The following is a 22,037-nucleotide window of genomic DNA, read 5'->3' on the forward strand; positions in this document are numbered from 1 at the left end:
TTAGGGATCTCCTTTAAAAGTCATTATTGAAAAATTTTTACAAGTGTCTCTAACAGCACAGAGAATGATTGACAGGCACTACTTATTTTTGTGTACATATGTATTTAATCTGGCAAATCTAGAAGGAGTTGAGGTGCTTTGCCTTGAGACTATCATTTCTGGAACTCAGAAAATTGAAAAATACTGACAATGCAACCAGGATTTTTCTTCTTTGAATATCTCATTATTTCAAGGGTTCAAACTCAAACATGTAAAGACATACAGTAGATTTTGTTTATACTAAGCACAAATGGACCTCAAGAAGTTATTCAAGATTTGCTGATGATGCAGGCTGGATTGCCTCCCTTTTTCCTTAAAGTAACATGTCTTCTAACAGTGAAAGCTTCTCTGACCTTCTAGTCTAGTTTATGTTCCTATTGTACTCTATCACCATACTTTCCACTGTGGGCTTTCTCACTATAGTTATTGTTGTGATCATTCATTTACTGTATGGTATACCACGGTTACTATAGGCTTTGTGAGGGGAGGAAGCTTGTTCCTTCTCTTTTATGTGGTACTCCAGTGCTTAACATTATACCTGACATATAATAGGTGATCAATAAATTTAGAAGACACAATAAAAACCCATTTTCTATAGCAACAACTAGAAAAACCCCATAAGAATAAGAATAAATACACAAAGCACATATGAAGAAAACTTTAAAATACTTCTGAAGGATACAAAAAGAGACACAAATAAATCCAAAAACAAACCATCATCTTACATAGGAAAACTTAAGAACATAACCACAAAGAGGTGAACACATACTGAATTAATTGTGTACTTAATATGTTCCCATAATTATGCCAATAGATTTTTTTAGACTTGAAAATGTAATTCTAATGTTCAGATGGAAACAAAACAAACAGAAGAACAGCCAGAAAAAATTTGAAAACATTAATGATAGGAATTATACCTCCCAGATAATATATTACTAAAACTTTCATAATTAAGCCATGGTATTGGCACATGAACAGAGAGATAGACCAATGGAATAGATGAAAAAGTCTAAGTTGCATCTCAAATTAATGAAACAAGACAAATTTTTTATTAAATGGTGTTAGGACATCTGAGTAACCATTTAGAAAAAAATAAAGCTCAACCTGTACTTCATGTCATACATCCATCAGTTTAAACTCCAAAATGGATAAGAATTTGAAACCTAAAACTGAAACCATAAATGTAATTGAAGAAAATGTAACATAATTTAGTAGAGATCTTGGAGTAGGGAATGTCTTTAGAACTATGTTAATATCTAGAAGCCATAAGTAAAAGACTGATAAATAGTTTAGATAAAACAACAAATTAACCCTTTAAGCAAAGTAAAAAAAATAAACAACTAAGCAGAAATTATACGCACCTTTTATCACAGAAAAGAACAGCTTCTCCCTAATGTATCAAGAGTTCCTAGAAGTCATCAAGGGAAAGTAGGCATGATCACACCTGTTGGTGGGAGTGTAAATTGATAAACATTTACAGAAAGCAAATCAGCAATAGCCAGCTATCAAAATTACACATACATAAATCATATAAAGTACATGAAAATATAGTTATGAAATGGGCTGGGTAACCTAATGTTCATTTACAAAAGACTATGTCAATAAACACATGGAACCACATCAAACTAAAAAGCTTTTTCACAGTGAAAGAAACCATCAACAAAATGAAAAGGGAACCCACTGAATGGGAGAACATTATTTGCCAGTGATATATCTGATAAGGGGTTAATTTCCAAAATATATAAAGAACTTATACAACTCATTGCCAAGAAGACAAACAACATAATTAAGAAATGGACAAAGGACCCTTCTCCAAAGAGGGCATACAGATGGCCAATAGACGTAAGAAAAAATGCCCAATGTCACTAATCATGAGAGAAATGCATATGAAAACCACAATGAGATGTATCCTCACACCTGCCAGAATGGCTATCATCAGTAAATCAACAAACAATAAGTGTTGGCAAGGATGTGGCTTGTGTACTGTTGGTTGGAATGCAAACTGGTGCAGCCACCATGGAAAACAGTACGGAGTTTCCTCAAAAAATTAAAAATAAAACTGCCTTTTAACCCAGTGATCCCACCTCTGGGAATATATCAGAAGAACACTAATTTGAAAAAATATATGAACCCTTATGTCCACTGCAGCATGAACAGCCCAAATGCCTGTTAGTAGATAAATGGGTAAAAAAGCTGTGGTACATTTACATAATGGAATACTACTCGGCAGTAAAAAAAGAAGGAAATCTTATCTTTTGTGTCAGCATGGATGGAACTGGAGATTATTATACTGAGTAAAATAAGCCAGTCACAGAAAGACAAATACCATATGACCTCATTTATATGTGAAATCTAATGAACAAAATAAACTGGCAAACAAAATAGAAGCAGACGTAGATTCAGAGAACAGACTGACAGCTATCAAATGGGAGGGGCGTTTAGGGGGATGAATGAAAGAAGGTAAAGGGATTAAGCAAAAAAAACATATATACATAAGACATAGACACAGACTACAGTGTGGTGACAGCCAGAGGAAAAGGGGGTGGGGGTAGGTGGGGGTGGGCAAAGGGGGCATAAATTGGGACAGAAAGAAAATTTGCTTCAGGAAATGGGCACACAGTGCAGTGTGCCGATGATGTTTTGTTGAATTGTACACTTGAAACCTGTACAGGTTTGTGAACCAATGTCACTCCAATAAATTAAAAGTAAATAAGTAAATAAAAGAGACTAAGTCCATAAATTAGAGGATACCCATATAATGGGATACTACTCAACTTCAAAAAAAAATGATGTCATTCTCTTCTGTATTAAGATAAGACCTCTAAGATGCTTAAGTGAAAAAAAGGTAAGGCATGAAATTGATGCACAGTGTAAAAAAGATTTTATGTATGTATGAATATATGTCTGTTTAATGCACATATGTACATATGCATGTATACTGAATATGCATAAGGAAACTCACAAAGGAGATCTAACAAAATTCCTAAGAGTAGTTTCTATCAGGTTGAATTGAGAGTAGGTAGAGGAAACTGGATGAATATGGAACAGGGATAGAAAACCGACTTAATTGTATGACCTCTCATTTATTTCTGAAAGATGATAAAGTAATACACAGTTAATAATCAAATTTAAGAAGAAAAAATGACATCACTCAGAAAATAAATTGTTAAATGAAATCTAGAACCATGGATTGAATAAAAATGCCTTGGAAGGATTCCAAGGCCATTGTTTTTCCTTTCCATATTTTCCTTTCCTCTCTTCTCTCCCCTCCCCTCCCCTCCCTTTCTTTCTTTCTGTCTTCCTCCCTCCCTCCCTTCCTCCCTCTCTCTCTTTCTTTCTTTCTTTTCTTTCCTTCCTTCCTTCCTTCCTTCCTTCCTTCCTTCCTTCCTTCCTTCCTTCTTTCTTCTTTCTTTCTTTCTTTCTTTCTTTCTTTCTTTCTTTCTTTCTTTCTTTCTTTCTTTCTTTCTTTCTTTCTTTCTTTTTCTTTTCTTTTTTTTATTTTAGGTTGCCTAAATCAGTTTTGGAAATAGGGAAGAAACAAATAAATAAATGTGGTTGTGCTAACATTTGTTTGTCAATCTTTATCTAGACAGACTAAGAATTCCTTAAATTAGGAAGTGGATGTCACCTCAGAATTATGCAAAGGGTCACAGGAGGCCTAATTAGTGTCGTGTCCTAGTAGCTGTTCACTGGGGTTTTGTGCTGCTGAGGGAGTGATGGAAAGCATTCTGGCATCTTGTATATCAAGAAAAGAGTCTCAAAACCAAATATGGCAAAATTCAATCACTTTTCACTAGAAGCTAAGTTACTTTGAGGGGACACCAATGTACTCCATGTAAGAGTGCCAACGGTGGCCCCTGTCTTCATGGTGTGAAAGGAGTATCCTAATTAGAAATCATTTTCTCATGAAGTGTAAAGTTTATTATTATATTTGTACCTTTCACTTTTAACAATGGAAGAAATAGAGATCATAAAACAAATTTCCCTTCTGATATATGCCTCTATCACAGGGTTACTTTTTACAAGAGCATACAGTGTACATATGTTCTAAACCCAAACAGAGCAGTTTCTTTGCTATTCTGTTTAAAATAGAGGTACTGATGAAATCCACATGGTTTACATTCAACCACAGTGATGTTGATTGACAAGGGAAAGCACTTCAATAACTGGCAAGAAATAGGACTTCATTGTGGATTGAGGAAGTTTACCTCCAAATTATGAGGCTGAGATGGAAATCTTAAATTCCTTAGGTTCTAACTAGTCATTCTGAACTCCTGACTTCCTTTGACATCAATGGCCAAATTATTTTTCCAACCTCACCTTGCCAGGAAAGTCTGCCAGAACCATCTTTGTGCTCATCATCTCTCGGATGAACTATTGTGAAGTGATGAGTGGGGTGTAGGGACAGGGAGAAAGTGGGGAGGGGAAAAGTAGCCCTAAATGAGCTGAACAGACTACAGAGGTTTTGCTAAGCTACTTAAGGCCTTGGGCCTATAGAATTTCAGGATTCCATCCCAGTATCTTTTTCTTTTTTCTTTCAGAGTGATGTTAACTGTTTCTTAGGAGATAATTTAAACTAATATTGCTACTTTAAAATATTTTCAGTCTCTAAAGCAATAAAATCCCTGTGCTCAGTAACTCTGTTCCTCTGAACTCTTCAAAAGGATTAGTTTAATCAAGAATTTGCATTTCTGTTTATTCTCTACATCTGAAATTAATGTCTCAATATTCATAGCTCTCCCATTTTCTGAAATAATTATGTGTCTGTGTATAAATATATGTGTGTGTGTAAATATTTATACACACACCTACTATCTGTTTCCCTCTTCTAGAACAAAAAATATATACAATTAAGAGCCTGTCTGTCTTATTCTTCTCTGGATCCCCCATACCTAGCACAAGTCTTGGAATATTGTAGGTACTCAATATTATTGAAAGGTCAATTTCGGTTCAAATATAAATTTTATCACTTATAACTTTATGCTCTTAGATAAGATAACCAAAGCCCTGATCTATTATAATAGTACCTTTCTCATAGAAATTTTGTTGCAGTTAAATAGTGCTTAGTGAAATGGTTGGCACATTGTAAGCACTTAAAAAATGTTAGCTGTTTGTGGTTGCTAGGTTTGTGCTACTCGTGGTCTTTTTCAGAGAAATTTGCGACAGCATAGTAATTTTAAACCTGACATGTTGTGTACTTGGTTTACCTGGACAAGTATTTTAATTGTTTTTAAATGATACTGAAATTCCCACTGCCTGTTTTAATATCAGTGTTTCCAGCTCTTGCTCTCCTTTTCAATAATCTGAAATGTTGCTCTGTGAGATCTGACAGCTTAGTTGGTCTCTAGGTTGTTATGAAGTTAATGAATATGTTGTTTATAAACAGTAGTGGATTAACTGTCCTAGAGAGTATAGCTAGTCTAGATTGGTTTGTTTATAACTGTTTCTAAATTTAGGTCAGTAACAAGTTATGCCAGTTGAGCAATTAACACATCACATCAAATTTACCATCCTGAGCTGTTAACTATCCAGACACTAACAAATATTTCAGGGTAGAAAAAATTAGGGGAACTGATTTCCATATGTACTAACTGTTGAAAAAGCCCAGGAAATGATTTTTTGAAAATAGAAACAAACAAGCCTGAAATGACACAGAAAAATATATGACAAATATAATCAAGAAATAGAAGACAAGTAAATATTTACAAAGAATATACTATACCTTCTTCTTTGGTATACTTAGGAATTTGAAAATCTTGATAAAACAACTGGTCTTGTTCTAAAACACTACATGAGCACTTAGGTTGCTTCCAGTACTTGGCTATTGTAAATTGTGCTGCTATGAACATTGGGGTGCATAGGGTCTTTTGGATTGGTGTTTCAGGGTTCTTAGGGTATAATCCCAGCAGTGGAATTGCTGGGTCAAAGGGCAGTTCCATTTTTAGTTTTCTGAGGAAATTCCATACCGTTTTCCACAGTGGCCTCACAAATCTGCATTCCCACCAACAGTGCACGAGGGTTCCCTTTTCTCCACATCCTCTCCAACATCTGTTTGTTGATTTGTTTATGTTGGCCACTCTGACTGGTGTGAGATGATACCTCATTGTGGTTTTAATTTGCATCTCTGTGATGGCTAGTGATGCTGAGCATCTTTTCATATGTCTCTGGGCCCTCTGTATGTCTTCCTTGGAGAAGTGTCTGTTCAAGTCCTTTGCCCATTTTTTAATTGGGTTGTTTGTCTTCCTGGAGTGGAGTCACATGAATTCTTTATATATTTTGGAGATCAAACCCTTGTCTGAGGTATCACTGGCAAATATGTTTTCCCATACTGTTGGTTCTCTTTGTATTTTAGTGCTGTTTTCTTTAGCCCTGCAGAAGCTTTTTATTTTGATGAGGTCCCATTTGTTTATTCTTTCCTTTATGTCCCTTGCTTTAGGGGATGTGTGTCTGTGAGGATGTTGCTGCGTGGAATGTCTGAGATCTTCCTGCCAATGTTTTCCTCTAAGTGCCCATCAGCAAATGAGTGGATCCAAAAATTATGGTAAAATTATGGTAAAAAATTATTGTGTAAAAAACATTTACACAATGGAATTCAGCAGAGAGAAAGAAGGAGCTTATACCCTTTGCAATGGCATGGATGGAACTGGAGAGCATTATGCTAGGTGAAATAAGCCAGGCAGTGAGGGACAAATACCATATGATCTCACCTTTAACTGGAACATAATCAACAAAAGAAAAAAGCAAACAAAATATAACCAGAGACATTGAAATTAAGAACAATGTAACAATAGCCACAGGGGAGTGGGGAGGGGATAGTGGGGAGAGGGGTCTATAGGAGCTACTATAAAGGACACAAGAACAAAATCAAGGGGGAAGGTAGAGATGGGGGAGGGAGGTGGGACTGGCTGGGGTGGGGTGGAGGGATGGGGAGAAAATGCAGACAATTGTAACTGAATAAAAATAAATAAATAAATTTAATTAAAAAATAAATAAAAATAAAAAACCATATTACTATAATAAATTTCATTTTCCAAAAAAGTAAATTAAATAAAACACTACAAGATTATATAAGTAGAATATTTGAAGACTCTCAAATATGAAATAAAATTCTAATTAGTAGAAAACTACCTCAAAATAAGTAGCAAGAACAGAACTTTATTTTTTAACTGATGTGTTCTATTATTTTAAACTATTGAAGAAAATAATTTAATATTATTTAATCTACTACAATGAATATGAAAAGATAGTTCTGTATTTTTAATTTTGTGATACTAGCAAAATCCTGATAACAAAATTGGACAAATACAGCTCCAAAAAAAAATTATAGGCTAACATCATATAAAGACACTTACCTAAAACGAGTGACAAATGTTAAAATTTATAAATTAAAGCATCAGTCATGCCAACCCATCAAGTTTTTCCCTATGAATGCACAAATGGTTTAACACTAGGAAAAATTTTAATATGTATATCAATAGGTCTAATAAAAATATACATGAGGTAATTTCAATAGATTTTTAAGAAGGCTTTTGATAAGATTCAATATTCATTTCTGATTTAAATATTTAAAAATGTTGGAAAAGTAGGATATTTCTTTGGTGCAGAATATCTACCTTAATTCAGTAGGTAGTACCACCATATTTAATGATGAAATAGCATAGGCATTTCTGTTAGCATGAGGAATTTGTTGTTCATGATCATTTGTATTTCATTTTTTCCTTAATATCTATCCAATGAAATTAGACATGAAAAACTAAATGAAATATTATAAGTGGAAGGTGATTATATCTTTATTTCAGACCATATGATTTTATACTTGTGAAAACCAAAAAATGAATGAAAAACTCTGAGAAATAATAACATTAAATAAAATTATCAGACATAAAATAAATGCAAACAAATATTTCTTATACTACAAAATGAGATAGAAGATATTAAAAAGATGATATTCTGAATACCTAAAAAACAAAAAATAACAGAAAAAACATTGAAATAACTTCTAAATGAATTATGGGGACTATAAAAAGAAAGCAAACTTTACAGAATAATATAACAGGAAATCTTAATATATGAAGAGTTATTTCTTGATTCTTATTGGAAACATTATGTTATTTATAATTTATAAATTATTTATTGAAATCTTAATAAAACAATATCAATTATATTTTTATGATTTTGAAGATTATCTGAAAGTATTAATAGGCAAGAAAACCTCAGACTGGTGAGAATGCCCTTACTCTACTAATCTAGACTTTGGTAATGAGTTCTGGTGGTGCTGCCCCTGAAGAGTTGGATTTATGCAATACCAGTGACCTACCTACCCTTAGCAGGATTTGAGCGTGTGCATGTGTGTGTGTTTAGGAGACTGTTTTATTGTTCAGCAAGACAACTGAGAAGCAACAAGAATTTTAATAAAATATGTGTGGGGTGTGAATGGGAATGATACATTGAAAATTTGTATGCTCTTATCCAGATTAAGGTATAGAATGTTACTACCTTGGAGTTCTCCTATGTAACCTTTCCACCTATTTTCATCCATCCCCTTAAAGGGGATTATCGCCAGCCTTAAATTTGGGGTTTTTCTCTCACTTTTCTTTATATTTAAACATATTTTTGTATTCCTGATCAATGTATTATATATCTGTAAATTGTGTATTTCATTCATCCTGTACCCTGAGATTCATCTATGTCGTTGTGTGAAATTAAAAATTGTTGCTTTTAGCTGCCATATAGTATTCCACACTTATTTTCCCAATAATTTATATATGTATCTTATATATACTTATATGTATAGATACACATACATACATATATATTAAATTTGTGTGTATATATGTACACACTAAATTTAATTCTGTGAACAAGGCATATCTCTCCATTAAAAAATGTATTTCAATAAAATTTTATGTCTCCATAAAGCTCTTATACAGTGGAACCTCGGTTCTTGAACTTCATTCATTCATTCCAGAAAGTGGAGAAGTGATTTGTTCAAAAACCAAATATCCTTCATTTGTTGCCTGAGAGATGTGTGACTGATCACACAGGTGTCAGCATGAAAGGGTTGCTGGGAAGAGAATCGAGACCTGGAGTTTTGTTACATAACTGAGATGTTTCTCCTGTGAATAACTTGATCAAGAACCGAACTGTTCAAAAACCAAGATATTCAAGAACTGAGGTTTGACTGTACATATTTTGATAGATTAATTCCTAGGAAATTTATATTTTTGATGCTATTATATTTTGAATATTTTTTAAAGTGAATCAGCTGGATCAATTAGTCTTTTTGTACTTAATGTTATTACTGACAAATTTGGATTAGTAATATCATGCAAAATAAGATGATAGTCATTTAACCAATTATTATATCTATATCTGAACACTACCAGGTCCCTTAGAACTATGGACCTGCAATCACCAGCCTATAGGCCCTCCAGCTTCCAAATTATGTCTCTCCCTAAAAAGCAAAAGTTCTTGAAAAAGTGGTCTAAATTCATTGTCTAATTTTGTTACCTCCCACCTCTCAACCAATTCCCATCTGGCTTCCTTCTCATTCTTCCATAAATTAAAACTTCTCCCTCTAGTCACCGTTGACCTCCATGTCACTGAATCCAATAAATACTCTTTGCAGCATGTGTCATAGGTCTATTTTTCACCTCACTGCAGAGATTATTACTCCGTATCTGATGATTTATCCACCTAGTTAACATTTTCTTGCACATCATTCCTTTTTCTTGCATCTCAGACCTTCTATTTATAATTACTTTCCCTCTGCCTGAGGTACACCATTTAGAAATTCCTTATTGAGTGTGGGTGGTGGCACACTCTCTTAGTTTTTATTTGAAAATGTCAGTATATTTCATTCTTGAAATATATTTTGTTGAGTGTAGAACTTGAGGTATATACTTGTTTTTTTTAACATATTGAATCTACAATTCTACATCTTTTTCTTCTGTTGTTTTTGGGTAGTCATTTCACAGACTAATTGTCATTTCATTTTATGGGAACTGACTTTTCTCTCAGGCGACTTCTACACTTCCTTTGGCCTTTGGTGTTGTACACGTTCATCATGATGTCTCTAAGTATGGGTTTCTTTATATTCACCCTGTTTTGGACTTTCAGTCCCGTTGGACAAGAAGATGGAGTAAGATCAATTATGGAAAATTCTCAGCCACTATCTATTCGGTTGTAGCTTGTTCTTTGTATTTACTCATTTCCCTTTGGGGACTCTGAACTTACACCTCCTCTCGTTTTCTCCTCTTTGACTGTCATTTTGTGCTGTATCATAGACTTTTTTTTAGATCTTTCTGTTAATTTGTTCTTCAGCATTATTTAAGCTCCTTTGAACTTTTTTTATTGTTTTAATTTTAGTAATTATACTTTCTTTCTTGAAGTTCTCCTGCTATTTTCATCGATTTTACACCATTTTAAAGGCTCTTTCTCCTCATTCATATTTTTAAAACCTTTCACTTAATTTTGTTGAACATATACAGCATGCTAAATTTATAATTGGTTTAATGACACAAATAGCTGGTGAGCTTGGGGGTTGTTCATGGTAACTTATTTCCTTGTTCTTATTAGGAATTTTATTGAATCATGAATACCAATTCCTTGGAATTTCCTTTAAGTAAATTCTTTGAGGATTAGTTTGAAGGTGGATTTCTCTGGGGATGATTTGTGCTTGTAAACTGGGAATACCACCAATTTAGAATTACTCTGAAGTGAACTCTGGATTTGAGTTTCTTCATATTTTCAAGGTAGAGCAATTTTGGTTATAACCCATGTAAGGCATGCTATGGTTACAGATTTTGAAAGGAGTTAATTTTTTTCTTCTCTCCAAGCACCAATATCCAAGACAATTTCCTTTGCTGTTCCTTGGATATTCCTCCAGGGAAGAATGTATTTGTTTACAGCTCACCATAGCACAAATGATGCCTTTAGGGCAATGTATGTATATATATATTCAGGGAGAGAGAGAGAAAGAGAGAGATAGAGAGATACCCTGGCCTTTGCATCTTCTCTTCTATAGCTTGATAAGCCTTGAAAACTGAAGCTCAAGTTAACCTGGGATCAGCCTTTAGAAGGCAAGCTTTCTTAGTTATTGGTGTTTGAAAATTTATTACTTCCTGACAAAATATAGATGCATTCAGAAAGATACTTTAAAAAATGCCCAGCATTCTAAGTTATTGTTATAAGAAAGGTCTATCAGGTTCACCAGTCATCCATATGGAGGCAGAATTTCCAGAATCCATTTTTAAGAAAGGATACTCCCTGTATCTCACATCTTCTGGATACTTGCACAATTCTTGGCAATTTTTGCAGCACATTTATGATTATTTTGTTGTTGTTTTTCATTTATCTTATTAGTTACCAGATGTGAAGTTAAAATTTCCTTGGAAATTTGAATACATGCTTTATTTTGGTATCTTGTTTGAAGTCTTTTGGGATATAAAGGTTGGAGGGAGGAAAAATTAGCTTGAGAATATACAATATGAATACCTGGAGTGCCAAGAAGTAAGGAAGTGCTCAGAAAAAAATCTGCAATGATAGGGATGTCAAAGGCACACAGGAACCAAATGAAGAAGGCCCCAATGGGCAATACTGCAACAATTTGAGAAGAAAGAAAGAAAGAGAAAAAGAAAGAAAGAAAGAAAGAAAGAAAGAAAGAAAGAAAGAAAGAAAGAAAGAAAGAAAGAAAGAAAGGAAGGAAGGAAGGAAGGAAGGAAGGAAGGAAGGAAGAAAGAATTGGATTATAACCCAAAGTATAAAATAAATATCCATGCATTCACACTAATATTAAAAAACTGCCAAGTAGGCAAATAAATGGGGGAGTAGACAACACAGTTCTAAACAATCTATGTAGTTACTGTCTCTTCTAGGAGGTGGAGCACAACTTTCCACTCCTTAAGTGTGGGCTACACATAGTGACTTTTTTCAGAAGAGTATAGTATGAAAGGAGAGAAAGGGAGAAAAACTTAACTGAAGAAACCTGACAAACACTGTCCCAGCTGGGTGATCGATGGTAACATCAACAGTGATAAGGCGTGTGTATACTATGTGCCCTGGATATGATGTGATGAAATGGCATTTTAATTCTGTGGTCTTCCTCCCAAGCCACTCAGCAAAGCTCTTTGGCTACCTCATAACAAGCTCAAATAACACAATGACATAATCCCCTGAAATAAAATCACGTTTGCTGTAAATCATCATCCAAAATTCCTGCCTTCCCAATTTTGTATTTTGCAGATTCTTACCTCTTTAACTTTATATTTTGCTCAAGTATCAGACCAGAGCTCCCTCTCTCTTCACAGGGAAAATTGAAGCCATTAAATGGGCAGATTCCCTCAACTTCATTCACCAAAACTCTGCTTCTGACTTCATCTGTATCATTACTTTTACTTCTTGCTTGTTGTACTCCATCCAACCATCCATCCATCCAATTCCTCCAACAATGCTTTAGAGTTGAACACTTTCCATCTTAAATTGCTAATTACCCTGTCTCTTTTCTGTATGGTCAAAAATTTCTTTTCATGAGGACACGTAAATTGTTGAGGCACCACGCATTAATACACACATACACATGCATGCACACACACATCTCCAGCTCCCAAATTATCTGTCTCTTTCCCTAGAAAGAAAAGTTCTTGAAAAAGTGGTCTAGACAAAAATTCATTGTCTAATTTTGTTACCTCTCACCTCTCAACCAACTCCCATCTGTCTTGCTTCTCGTTCTTCCATTGATTCAAACTTCTCCATCTAGTCACCATAGACCTCCATATCACTGAATCCAAAGGGCATTTTTCAATTCTCCTCTCACATAATCTATGAGAAACATTTAAAATGATAATCAACCTTGAATATACAATACAGTGTACAGATGATGTGTTTTAGAATTGTGCACCTGAAACTTGTATGATTTTGTTAGCCAGTGTCACCCCAAAAAATTTAATAAAAAGGGGAAAACTAAGACTATAATCAATGTTCTCCAGGAAAACAAATCCGCTATCTATGGCATCTTACATCAAAAAGAGGCATTTAAGACGACTTTGTCTTCCTACAAAATGGTGGCATCCTCATATAAAGTTAAGGCTTTCTTCTTCTCTTTAGTACTCATCTACATATTTTAAACCATTTAATTTTCCTTCTCCTTTTGTGTTCCTGGAAACTCAAGCAGAGTTTCTTTTTAGTGACCACAAGCTCTAATTCTTGGGGCCATGGTCTACCAGGTACTTCCCTGAGCATCATTTAAAGGGCCGCCTTCTCCAATACACTGTCTGATCTTTTCTCTGTATTCTTCATGACTTGCAGGGTCCCCAGGCTTCTTTCTCTGTCCCAACAGGTCTTTTCCACTGCACTGTGCTCCAGAATACCTTTGTCCCAGGAATCCTACCCTCTAAGGAATGTTGCATAGAGTCCCCAAATTTTTGCCAGTTGGATTCTTGTACTAAAGTCCCTAGTTACCCTTCCTGATCTAGATACAATATGGCCTGATTTTTCTCTCTAGCTTTAACATCAGTTATATAGAAAGTATACTTTCTTTTTATTTTCTATATCTGTTTAGCTTGGCCTCTATGTATTCTATTTTTTTCTCAAGTAAAATTCTCTTCCTCATGTAAGTCAGTATGTCTTTCTTTCCCTCCTTTCTTTCTTGTTTCTTTCCTCCCCTTTTTTCCTCCTTCCCTTTCTCCCTTCTTCCCTCTCTTTGTTTCTTCTTCTTATATATCCTTACCATTCCTTTTCTGACAGAAAGACTAAAAATCCTGATTCAAGTACTGATCCTCTTCTTTTCTGAATCTCTGGTTCCTAGGGACAGAGTTTTCTGGCATACACATTTTAAATTTCCTTCTTAGTTATTGAGTCTATAATAATTACACAGATTTTTATCCTCTACCTTACTCCAAAATATAATGCATATGTTTTATTAAAAAGATACCTGTTTCTTTTAAACAGTTCACTGATGAAGTCCATTTTCTTACTTGGTTGGGCCCACAATCTAGACTAGCTTTTCTGCAATGAATAACCTTACACTAGCTTGAGAACACGTTTTGGGGGATGGGGGTGGCAGTGAGTATGCTGGGAGCCTGTGGACAATATAATAAATTAAAGAGCCACCAAATGCCACCAACTATGTGAAATGCTTGATTGCAACCATTTAAAGGTCCCAAATATCAAACACTGGTATCCTGAAATTATTATGGAATTTATGTGTCCTCCTGCCCCTCCAGGCCTCAAGATCTGCTAATCTAATGCCAGCCTGCAGCCTAAGATGTGGCCCCAATATGAACCACCTCAGTCCCCAGGAGTCAAAGCAAGCTGCTGTGACCATAGTCAAAGTCACGCAGGCTGCAGCGCTACAACTGTCTACATCAAGTGAAACAGCTTTGATCTTCCCATTGGATATTTTGGCCCCAAAGTGCTAGTGCCTCACTCTATACCCAGTAGATTCCGTGTAGTAAGACAATGAGTTTAGATAGGAGATGCTGATAACCATCTTCTCCCCGCTAGGGTTTCAGCAGAGGAAGGATATACACAGGAAGAAAAGGAGAAATGAATACAGATATTATTTCTTGTATGAAATCAGTTACTGCCAGCAAGACTGGAAAAATGTGCTTTAGCCAAGACACCAACTGGATACTCAGATTAACCACTCCTTCTTGGAGGTATAAAAATAAACAAAGACAAAACAAACTAGAACGAGGGAAGACTATTTATTCAGAGCTTGCTATAACAAGGGAGTCAGCACTATCATTTGCATTTGGCAGAGGCTCAAAGGAAGTCAGAAGAGTGGGAAAGCACCATAGTGGGAAAAAGGGAAGGCTACCCTAATTGGAGGCTGTTGGCATAGGGAAGCTGTAGGAAGGTTAACGAGAAGCAGGACTTCCTATGTGATTGGTTAGGGGTACATATTAAGCTTTCTCTGGTTGGTCCTAAGTTGGCAGAGAGGACAAAAAATAGGGAAGCTGTCAGTTATGAATCAAGCCCTCGCCATTTGGGACCAATTATTGCAGGGGTTTTTGTTTGGCTTTCTGGATTGTTACTAGAGATAATGGTCTAACTTCCTACAAGTCTGACTAATAGCAGGCTGGCTTCCTGGCTGGTTTTTGTAGATAAGGGAGTTGGTTTCCAGGGAAGGTTGACACAAGTTGTGGGTCAGAGTTCTATTTTTATATATGGTATGGGCACTGCCTATATGTATATTCATCTCTCAGAAGCAGTGGAAGAACAGAAAGAAGAAAATGACCTCGAATGCTATCTCACACTCCCAGAGAAGGTGCAGTTTTTAAGGGCAGAAGCTTGAATTTGAGGAAAGAGGTACATAAATAGGTAGGTTCCCCTTGCCCTCCACTCTTGAATATCCTTGAAAATTCCCGCTGAGGACTTGTCCCCAAAGTGATCAGGAAAAATAATGTACAAAAGCAAATAACTGCAAACTGAGTTTGAATTAAAATGTGTGAGGTATATCTAGCACAGAGAGGATTTCTACATGAAATAGTTTTCCCTATGAAAACACTAGTGACACATTATTTTGTAATGCCTGGTGATGGGGTGGAGAAGGTGTGGTATGTGCATGAGTGTGCCTGAGAAGGAGAGGGAGGGATAAAGCAAAAGTGGAGAGATCCCAAAAGACGTGGTTTTAATTATTAGGGCTGTGCGTGATTCAAAGTTGGAGAACACCATTGTTAATTTTACCTTTCAAATATTGGTTCTGATGCAAATACAATAGTCACTCCAGTGATGCACAAGTGAAACCTCTTAGCCTTGTTACTTGATTTGTGTTTCTGATCATTCTGTTGATGGGCTGGCTTTAGCAGAGTGTGCCCTGGTTAATATTCATCATGATTGATTTTACAATCTGACCTCGGTCTCTGCAGACTGATGGCAGTGAAAATGAAAAGTATTTAGGAGACTAGCCAAAATATCTAAACTGTGCCTATGAAAAATGGAAGCCCAAATCCCTGATATCCATTCTAATTTGCCTGGTTTACCTGGTGTTAATTTTTTCCTGGCCTTACCCCTTCGAATGGACCTTGAAATTTTATATCCTGTTCACTTGGAGGTTCAGTGTTTTAACCCTTTCTATAGTACGGAAGTGGATGCATTTTCATTATCTTCTTTGGGCTTTACTAAAGACAGTTCAATTAACCTTTGGCATCTAACCATTTTCTTGAATTTCCTCCTCTACTGGACTTTTGGTGGTTAGATCAGGAAATTATCATGAATGATTCATTTGTTTCCTAAACCAGATGAAGCAATGGAAGTTTGTTCGATAGTTTTTTTTTTTTTAAGCTGATTTTAAAGGACAGATTGATTTTTTCCTTTGCTAATGTACTTCTCTATTGCTATATATCACCTAGCATACATTTCCCATTTATCTTGTTTTTCTACAGAAAACTACTCTGTATATTGAAAAAATAGAAAAGTAAGCAAGCAAATTAGTCTTAGGGCCTTTGGACCACCCTTTTAAGGAGACGGTCTGTTTCCCCAGAGTGTTTTGAAGCAGCACTACTGACCTTCCTTGTATTTAATGAGACCTGTGGGCAAACACATGATTCAGTGGAAACTAAGAGGCAGAGTTTAAATATGCTCTGATGACAGCTGGCTTACTTGTGCAAGCTGTTGCAAAAGAGCTTTACTAATGGTTCAAGCAGATGGACAGAAGGAAGAAAGCTAATGTTAGAATGTGTGAGAGGCCAAAGGTCAAGGTGAATGAGCCTGGTGATTTCCTGAGGTCTGTGGGTGTTTTGTGTTGCAGCCTAAATTGAGGCTTGTTTTTAATTTGATGCATTTTTCTAAACTTTAAGTAGGTTCATTAAACAAAACAAAAAAAATCTCAGCTCTTCATTTAGTTCCCAATTAAATTTGGGGTTTTAACTTCCAAGATAATATAGCATTTACTTGTAAAATATAGGCATTTTTAAGGGTAAGCTCAAAATGGTTTATTGAATGATATTTTTTTAACAAACATGACCCCTTGAGTTTTTTAATGTCAACAATGTCAACATATACTATATTCTTCAGCCCCTTTCTTAAACTTAGAAATAATTTTACTCCTGAGGCAGGGGAATTACAGAACAGCTTAAATATATTGCATAAAGAATATCTACCATTTGTTTTCTTTTTATATTAGAAAATCCTACTTTCCAGATATTTGCTGAGATTTAGGTTAAAAATCTGATGTCATTTTCCTACTTCTTATAATTTTGTAACTATCGTATCTTTCAGATTTAATCAAGTTTTATTGAAGCCAAGATATTAACTAACCCTTAGTTTGACAATCAAGACCTTTAAAGGCGGTCATAAATTTAAAAGGAAGATTGTTTTTGTTCCAAAAAAGAGATTATTTTGAAAGCTAAAATATATGTGCTACTTAAGGAAAGAAACAAAGTAAAGCTTTGTTGCCCAAGGTACGTCTGTCCTCCGTTCTCTGGTTCAAGGGGTGAAGCAGGCCCCTGCAGTGGAGAGAGGTCTGCGGGTACCATTCCAGCTGCCCAGGCACCATGCCTTACTTCCAACAGGGATATCGTTGGCACTGGCAGTTGCCTTGGGGTCAGTTATATATTTAATGAAAAGTAAAATTTTAATTATATAAAAGCAAAAATCTCAGGGTGTGTAAAATATTAATGTAACTATTAGAAATATTTTTTTTTATCATCTTGATTTCCAAACCCTTTCAGACCAAAATTCATTTGGGAGTCATAAAAGATTGCCAGGTCTGGCCATTTAAAAATTACCTTGAATCACAATTAGCAACTCTTTATTTTTAGTTTTAAAAAATATATATGTAGGTGCTGTTTGTGTTGCCATTTTAGGAACAATTCACAGTTACATTTTGAAAATGAGTGCACAGGTAGAGGTAAGGTGATTTAAAACCAAACACATTCAAAATTCAAAGTAACATTCTTCTCTTAGGTGGTTGATTTTTCTTATACATTGGTTTCAGGTAATGTACTGGGTGAAGTCCTTGAAGATTATAATTCATTATTAAGTGGGTTCTTTAGATGATGGGAAAGCACCCCCTCCCCAACAAATACCTAGAAAAACAAAATAATAACACCAGAGAGTAGGAAGGAATAAGTAAAGGAGTTACTTCTTTGTATGTAACTGCTTCATGTTTCCAGCAAAAGACTTTGCCTAGAAAACTTTTAAAATATTTGTATTTTTATTCATTGGAATAAAAATATCCAACACTAGTATATATCTAAACCACTTGAGGAAGTTTTTGGTAATACTGATTCAGAGCTCCACAATGAACACTGTAAATAAAAAACATTGTATTTAGTAAGTGATATAGATAAAGGGAAAAATGTCCTCAAATGATCTGCACCTAACCAACCATTTTTAGAACAAAAGTTCCAATTTTTGGTGATAAGAGACTTGATTGGGGACTTCAGAAAGAAGATATGTCTGTAAACTTGACTTAATTATGTAAACTTGATGTATTTTTGAATTAAAGTATATTTTAATATATAATATAAATGTATGATTTAAATTGTTGTCCAGTTATTCTAAGTGGATTTTTATAATTTTAAGTTGTTTCCTTGTAATGCTTTTTAAAAAGACTTGTCCAGAAAATTCTCCTTTTCAACTAATAATGTAACCGTCAGGAAAGGCAGCCTGGTGTAGTGAAGAGAAGAGTGGGCTTGGCTCCTGGCATATGTGGCTCCATTTAACTCCATCGATTAACTGGTTTTCAGATATTGGGCAAATTCCTTAACCTCTCAGAATCTTTGTTTCCTTATTTATAAAGTGGGGAAGTTGTGAGTTATAAGTGAAGATAATTCATGTAAAATATCAAGATCTATTCAGCACATATTAATTTCCCTCCTCTTTAATCACTTGAAGAAACATTTATGCAAGCACTATGCTAAGTGCTTTACATGTTTTTGTTTTGTTTATCTTAACACAAAAACAAAAACTCATGAGGAAGTTTTTCCAATCATCATGGTTCCATACCAAGGAAATTGAAGCATGGAAACAGCTAGCAAGTGGCTTTCACCTGGATCTGCTGGAGCCTAAAGCCTGTACTTGTAACTACTGAATATGCTGTAGACAGAGACGGCTCTATGAACATAGAGAAGACATGGATTAGTAACAGGGGATCAAGGAGTGAGGGACCAGAAGTATTTGATGTTTTTAATACATGTATACTGATCTCTGTTTGAGAATGACAATGGAAAAAAATATTGTAAACCTTGGCCATAAAACATGGACACAAAACAGAAAGAATTACCCACACACAAAAAAAGGAGTGAATAGGCCCAGATAGACAGAATTTATGTTGGTGAATTCTCTATAGTGAGGTTATTGTGATGTTAGCATGCTGGCATTATTAAGCATATTTCTCCAGTTCACACTGTATTAGTCAGAGGAGGATAGGTTATGGTGCAATAACAAATAGCACCTAAATCTCAGTTGCTTAACACAACAAAAGTGTTATTTTATGTTTGTACAAAGTCTGATTGCCTCACCAGGGTATTTATTGGATCACTGAGCAGCGGAATGGGCAGTGGGAGTGATGTGCGGGTTGTGACAGCATCAGGGCACATATGACAGCACCTCTTCCACAATGTGAACTTTCAGAGCCCTTGATATTTGAACAATAAGGCTCATGTGTCAGCATAAACAAATAACTCCCCTTGAAGCAAACAACACTGCAATAATCCAGAAAGCAAAAATCATCTCATGATCACTATAAACAATAAAACATTTTTGGTAAAAAAAAACCAACATAGAAATGTTTGTTGGTCTGGATTTTTAAGACAATTCCTAATTGTGATGATCCTTAGGATATTATTCTATTAATTTTTTGAAAGCAGAATTTACTTCTAAGTTATAAATATGGTGAAATTATATGCATAGAGGAAGATAGTGAACACTTTCTAGTGGTTAAAACCAATTGTTTTCCTTGGCTTCAAATTTTTGTTTTTGACAGGTATAGCATTGCCTTTATTAAAAGGAGTAAGTGGACCACAAAAATAATTATTTCAAAAGCTGTCAACCATGCAAATTTATTGATTACTCAATAGCTATGACCAAAATTGTAAAAAGAAATAGATAAGAAATAAATCAATTAAGTAAGTGAACTACCAACTAAGCCACACTTATGGCTTTTAGTTTTGTCCTTTAATCTGTTGGTATCTAAGTCTGCACAGCACAAGGTTTATACTGTTCTTGTGGTTTCATATTCAAAATGCTTTCATCCTAATACTTACATCTATGAGATGTTCCGGGAAAAAACAGTTCTGTCATCAGAAAGTTTGGGAACTCTAATTTCCTGATTCAGTTGTTCATTGTGGAGCTCTGAATCAGTATTACCAAAAAGTTCCTCAAGTGGTTTAGATATATACTAGTGTTGGAAATCATGAATTTAGAGTGCTCCAGAGCAGCTGACACTTGAAGCATCAGAGATGTAAATACTTTACTGTAACACTTCGTGACCGCTCTTTCACAACTGGACAGCTTTTAGGCAGCCCCAGTCATCAGGTTACACCCTATCCAAGGCTTCCAATACTTATTTGCCCTGCAGGATGCGTGGGATCAACCTCTGCCTGCATAGACTCCAATTTGCATCCTTGGCACATCCATTTTCTCACAGTGCCGTCTTTGGCAAATATTTAATTCTCAGCTCCAATTGCCTTATCTGAGAAAGGAGCTAATTTTGTCTGCTTTGTAGCACTAGAGAGGCTATTCATAAGAAAGCAATCCATTCATGAACAAAGCAACCTATGTTCAACAGCTAACATAGTAGGTGCTCCATGTCCACCTGACTCAGAGTAAAAGCCGAAAAGGCTTTTGTAGCCTGCATTCCTGCTCCCATTCCCCTGGACTCCTCTCTTCTTCTCCTTTTTGCTGGCTTTACATTGGCCTCTCTGTTGTCCCTCAAACCCTCTGGGAACACTCACTGCAGGTGTCTGTGCCTCCAACAGAGTGCTGCAGCTACCTTCAGGCTTCCTCTCTCGTTTTTACTTTAAGTTGAAACTGTGGTGGAGAGAAGGAGAAGGGACTAGTCAAAGAACATGTATGAATGACCCATGGACATGGACATGGTGTGGGGAATGATTATAGGAGTGGGGGTGGGCTGGGTGGAGGAGGGCAAAGGGGTGAAAATTGGGACAACTGTAATAGAATAACAATGAAAAAAGGAAAAAGAAGAAAGAAACTGTTCCTTTCACTCTCTGTTCTCCTTCCCTGCACTTATCATTATCCCCATGCTGTATATTTTATTACTTTAGGTTATTTATTGTTTCTCTTTCCACAAGAATATAAGCCCATGAGGGCAGAGGTTTCTGTTTGTTTTATGATTACTCCTAATTTCTAACCATGCTAATAGAGCCTGGCAGACTGTAGGTGTTCAGTAAATGTTTATTGAATGAATTATTGTGAACAATGGTAGGTCCCCCCTTGGGCTATACCTGAGGAGGGGAGCATCATTAGGACAGAGAAATACTGGGCCAGGCCTAAGTCTAGTCTGGCTTTCAGATTGTCCTGGGTTTCTGACTTGAGTATTCTTTGGGGTGGACAAAATCACCACATTGTCCCTGCAAACACTCTGGTCTCCTAAGCAATGTTTAGGGGTGGATGACTCAGGGTTGTTCAAGATACCCCTTTCTTCCATGTCTCTCCACCTGGAATCACCCCGCAGGGCTAAGGTGGTACTTGGTTTACAGGAGAGGAGAAGAACTGGGCAACGTTTGACATTGTTAAGTCCAGAGATGTCCTAGGACATCTGTTTGATGATCAATGATATCAGATTGATAATCTTGCTGTATACCTCGTACTGGTAAAATTTCAGATGTTTTCCCTGAAATTTACCCTAGTGGACTTCCCCAGGCTCCCAGGGCCCAAGTCCCCCTCAGTACCTCTCTGTGCTGCGGGAGCAAACGCTCCCGCGTGCACACACACACACCCCTATCTTCTCAGGCCCCCCAACCCAGCTTTAAAAAATGTTTTCTAAATGTAGTTAAAAGAAAGCTGGGAATTATCATTTATGACAGAAAAGT

Source organism: Desmodus rotundus, chromosome 11, assembly GCF_022682495.2.
Source record: "Desmodus rotundus isolate HL8 chromosome 11, HLdesRot8A.1, whole genome shotgun sequence".
Lineage (NCBI taxonomy): Eukaryota > Metazoa > Chordata > Mammalia > Chiroptera > Phyllostomidae > Desmodus > Desmodus rotundus.